Source organism: Rutidosis leptorrhynchoides, chromosome 6 (assembly GCF_046630445.1).
Source record: "Rutidosis leptorrhynchoides isolate AG116_Rl617_1_P2 chromosome 6, CSIRO_AGI_Rlap_v1, whole genome shotgun sequence".
Lineage (NCBI taxonomy): Eukaryota > Viridiplantae > Streptophyta > Magnoliopsida > Asterales > Asteraceae > Rutidosis > Rutidosis leptorrhynchoides.
In genome coordinates, this window is record NC_092338.1 from 392198483 (window position 1) to 392204182 (window position 5700).

At 34.9% G+C, this 5700-nt stretch overlaps 1 pseudogene; it reads right to left on the reverse strand.

The window, feature by feature from the left end:
• Positions 1–1213: 1213 nt before the first annotated feature.
• Positions 1214–3936, reverse strand: LOC139854994 (aluminum-activated malate transporter 10-like; annotated as a pseudogene).
• Positions 3937–5700: the final 1764 nt, after the last annotated feature.

A 5700-nucleotide genomic window follows, 5' to 3' on the forward strand; every position in this document is an offset into this window, starting at 1 on the left:
TCGGGTTTACTCTATGTTTGTGTGGGAGAATAGACTCCTCTTGTGCTTCGGGTCCATGTGATACGCTTATGCGTTTTGGGTTACTACCCATGATGTTGTGATTGGCTAGCGTATTGGATAAACCCTTTGGCGAGGAGTTTTGCTAGCATTTTCGTGGAGATGATTCGGGTAGTGAATCGCGTAAAGTTCAGATTCCTAAGGCGTGTGAAGTTCGGCCAACCCTATTGTGATGTTTGACTAAGGTATGAGTCGCCTGATGTTCGGATTCCTAAAGGCACGTGAAGTTCGGCCATCCTTAATAGTCAAGTTGTTTGAAGGTAGTGAGTTGCGTGAAGTTCAGATTCATTAAGGCGCGTGAAGTTCGGCCAACCTTCATGTGGTTTAGGTTAAGGGGTTAACCTCATTGATGTTGTTAATTATATATATTGTATATGCGTATATACTTATTGTTGTGTTGTAGCTAATCTTGTGGCGTTAGCTTGGTGATTACATAGCGTGTAGCTACTTTGTGTATGTGCTCTTTTGTAGCTTATTTACCATGCGGAGGTGGTATGCGTTTACTTTTGTGCTTGGTGATGCGTAGTCATTTTATGCATATGTATGTGTATATTTTCTTTACATTCACTAAGCATTAGCTTACCCTCTCGTTGTTGATATTTTTATAGGTTCGCGTGATGGCGGTTCGGGTAAGCGTGGGGATTAGAGATCTTGGCTAGGTTGCTTTAGAAGATCTTGCTTTTGGACTCGATTTAGGATTGGGCAGCGTAGTCCCAATCATCATGCTCGATTTTGTGTTAAGTAACTAGTCGGGTCATGTGACGTATATTGGTTTAGTCAAATGGGTCATGAGTATAACCCGGTTTATGATTTAATTATGTAATGTACGCTTTATTAAAGTCGTTAGACGTAATGTGAAAAAAAATACGTTTTGAAAATTGTGTAATGGGACCTAAAGTATTATTTAATGTATATTAAAAAGTAAAAAAATTTATGTGCCGGAAATCGACGGGTTGGGTCGTTACAAGTTTAAATTAGGTATAGAAAACACACATCACTAATATAATAGTTATTTTCTTTTTTACCGTAAAAACAAATAATTATATAACTAAATGGGGAACTTCATAAAAAAAAGCCTGAAAAACTTACAAAAAATAAACTATCGAGCTCAACGAGAACAAAAAACCTAATAAGAGTTCACAACAAACTACAAGAACTAAGAAGCACTACTCTAAAGCAAAATATTGAAACAGTCAAAACAGCATAACAAAACACATAAACATTAAGAGGGTAACCAATCAAACAATCGCAAAAAAATTCGAAACCATCTAAGGGTCGAATCGCCGAAGAAAACGAGGGAACAAAAGGCAAACCACGTCAAATATCTGTAACAATCTCGAAAAATTGAAAACATAAATGAATGTATCATTATACTCACATTTAACAGTTAGTAACATAAAATATGATTATAGCAATAACGTAACATTACAATAACAATTAAATGGCTACTAGAATTATTGAAATAACCATAAGAGGTTGTGAGCTCAAGTCCAAAAATGGACATTTATACAAATTCGTGAAACAATTCATATTAGTTGTGTGAGTTTGCCTTGGTAAAGCTATAACAAAAACAATAATATATATAAAAAATACAAATATTTAAACATTTCTTGACTTTTTTATTCACAATCTTGATAGCAGGTAAACATTCCCGTTCTTCTTTATTCACTATCTTGGTAGCAGCCATAGTGTTTTGGATCTCTCATTCATTTTCTGCCTGTTTGAATTTAGCCATCTCCGCAAATTCTTCGACCACTTTTATGATGTTTCCTATCCTTGAAACAATTTCAATGAGCAACGATATGAAAGTCACCAATGGGATGACTTCTAGCAGTTCTTGTTTCGTGTGTGATTGAATCAATAGATCAGGAAGGGATTCTACGTCATTTTGTAACTGTCGAACAGCACTATTCATTTCTTTAATGGCTCTATCCATTTCGGTTGGTTTTGTCATTGTAGATACCGTTGTTGATAGAATTCTTAAAACATCTGATGAACTTGAGCTTAACGTTAAACATGATGTTTTAACATGATTCCTTATAGTCTCTGGAACCTGTTAAATGTTAACCATATTATTATTGTATAAATTTCATCAGATTTGACCCATATATCTAAACAAACTAAATGAACTGAAATAACAAAAACTTGGTTTTTAATTACCTGAGTTTTTGAATCTAGACGACTTATGAGAGTTTCAACGCTGTAAGCGCAACTTCGTGATGATGCGCCTATCTTGACATACATCTTCCATGGATGCCTGAAACTGAATTTCCCATGTGCAGGCTCCCATCTAGCATGGTTTGACTGTTCAAAACATATGTCTGATATATCAACGCTGCTGGTTGCAAGTGCTAAATGGATAAAGTTACCCTGTTCAAGCCTACTGACAGTGCTAAATGCCTAAATTAGAAAATTAAATTTATAGTTTTGAAAGCATACCATAGTTTCTTCAGAGGCTTTTGAGTTCAAAATATGTTTATAATCTTCCAGTTGTTTCTTGGATTCTTCATCACCATGACCGAAATATTCGTATACACCAGCTGCACATGTACAAAACATGTTAGGATCGTTTTTAGGTTCACTAACATGTCATGCATATAAGCTCATGAGTTCCATAGTACTCTAAAATCAATTGGTGATAGAGCGAGGTTCTCAAGTGCTTATATGCATACATAATTTTCTTTCAGCTTCCTATATGAGACTCCCTTACTGATTAACTCCAACAAAACATGCCACACATAACAAAAGTAATAAAAGTACTGAAGAAGGGATATATAATTACTCCCTCCGTCGCACGAGCATAAATGTTTATAGTCAAAGTTAACAAATAAATACCGTCAAAAGTTAAAGTGGACACTTCTGGTGGGACGGAGGTAGTATATTATATATATGCTATATAATTAGAAAATTTGAAATACTTACATTCTAGAGAATTTGCAAGCTTATTTATGTTTTTAGAGACGAGAACATGGAGCTCCGAGCCAGCCCAAACAGGAAACACAAACATACTAATGATGAGGCACAAAACACTCCCAAAGATAATTGTCGACATCCTTTCATTGGTTACATTCATAATATTCTGACTATTATGATCGCCGTATGCCGAGACTAAGACCAGACCATAAGTGAGGATGAAGATCATGCATCCATAGTCATGCCGAGCTTTTACTACTGGAATAAATCTTGAATAAGTTACAACCGCAGCTGCAAAACAATACATATAATTAGGCCATGCATGCATATTTTAGAACCACTACATCTTTAATCTAAAAAGTTACTAGTATACTACACTAAACTAACTATATTAACTTACATATAACAAAAAGTGATACTCCCATAATAGCTGGCCTTAATATATGTCCTGGTGTTTTCCTAGCAACCAAACATACGCCTAGCGCAAGAAATCCCGCAATCAAAGTTGCACCGATTCTGTTTAACCCCTTGTAAAGAGTTGCACCTGCATCATAAAAAGATTAGCATATGCCAAGAAAAACTTATTACATAAGCAAAAAACATGTAATTTGATGGTTTTGAGTACCTACCAGCGGTGTACTCGAAGACGACAACAACAGTCATAACAGCCCACACTGCATTATTTCCACCAAAAGCCTGATACAAAGGTTTTATATAGTAAAAGACTGAGATAAGTGTCATAGCTAGTGCAACTTTAAAACCATGAATCACTTTTCGAGGGTCATCTACACCTAAATCCCATGCCTTTTTCAAGAACCTTTTGACCCTTATAACCAAAGGGTTAACGGCTAATATATCACATAGTCCCATAGATTTTGACTCATCATTCTGATGGGGCTCCAACTTCTGTATTGATTTATTATCAGCAATTGCTATACTCCATTCAAATACCTTTTTGCTAGCCATTTTTTTGCACTAATTAGCAGAAGGTAAAATCTGTCGGAAGAATAGGAGTATAGGAAGCTAAGCTTCCTGATATATTAATTAGAGTTCGGTTTCTTTTTTTTCCATTTGCTGAATTTTTGATGACATGCACTTGCCTCTTATTTATATAAAATATGCTCCGTATATCTCCATTAGTACCTCATTTTCAATTAAAAAAACTATATATGATGATGATATATTGATATCAAATACATATATTAATTAGTCAACTAGACACTTATTTTCTCAAATCTATGACATACGGAGGTTATTAAGAACTCACCCTAAATAAACTCCTAACATCTAAACATAATCGATACTCATAATTCATTCGTCACCCTGAGTGGCTACGACTATAATATTATATATGTCATCTTTAAAGCTAAAACAGTGAGCTAATCAGATATTTTACCTATAATTAATACTCCAATAGATACACAAGCCGCGTGGCCATGCGTCACCTGGTGAGGCTATGAGTATAATACCATATGTGTCGTCCTCAAAGCTAAAAGACACTACAAGAAAAATGAGTTTTAGTGACAATGCATATTGATCACTAATAACACTAAATTGTATCACTAATAACACTAAATTGATCACTAAATCGAGTTAGTGGGCAAAATAGGTTGATCACTTTTCGTCACTATAGATCCGTCACAAAACATTATTAGAAACCAAAATATTAAAATTGGTCCTATAATGACCATTTGTTTGGTCACTAACACTACTAGAAAAAAGAGGACAAGGGACGAAGGCCTTTTGAGGTGCACCAATCTCGCCATAAAAGAGCCACTAAACGAAAAAAATTTCAGGCTTTTGACCAGCTGGATTGGGCCTACGTGCAATTGCGGCGATGATTTTTGGGACGTCGCCGCAAATAAATTTAGTGTATTTTATTTTTCTTTTTTCTTCGCTTGCAAATTCTGGTCAAATGTTGAACGGTGGGTCCAGATGCAATTGCGGCGATGCTTTTTGGGTTGTCGCCGCAAATAAGCGTTGTAATAGTTTTTGGAGCTAAATTTTTCCCACCAAACTAGTTCCCGCTAGTTTCTGTCTCCCACAATAATGGTGCGCCGCAAAAGGTCTGTTACAGATTCTATAAGTAAGAACATAAATATATAACTAATTAACATTACATATATTTTTAACCTTATACACACATCAAATACATAAAAAATGGTAACCATTCCGTCGATGATTGTCTCTTTCGATGTGTATTACGGAAGTAGATTCCGTAATCAAATGAGAGACTACGATTATATGAGTAGTTCGAAATCTACGTTCGAAGAAATTGATGTTCACGATGTAGGTTTAGATGACCTTTTATACTTTTTGAAAGAAATGGTTCCGTTCGAACACACGGACGTCTTGTATTACGAATATGACTGTGTTCCAGAATTGTCCGCTACATATCTCCGAACAGAGGAGTGGAACGGTATAAAAGAAACCTTGAGTTAGTGACAATCCGGAAATTTCCAACCAAATTTAAACTTTAATCTTTATATGTTTCCGACACGATAAGCAATATTTGTTAAGTTAAATTTCAAGAATTTTAAACTATGTTCATACATTCATTCAACCTCGACCAAGTTCCAACGATTCACGAACCATTAAACGAATATGATTATATATGTATATGTGTATATATATTATAATTTGAAACGTAAACAAAATATTAGATTAAATACTTTATATGATTGTATCTGTTTCAAAATATTTATCAATGGAATTAGAAGATAAGATCAA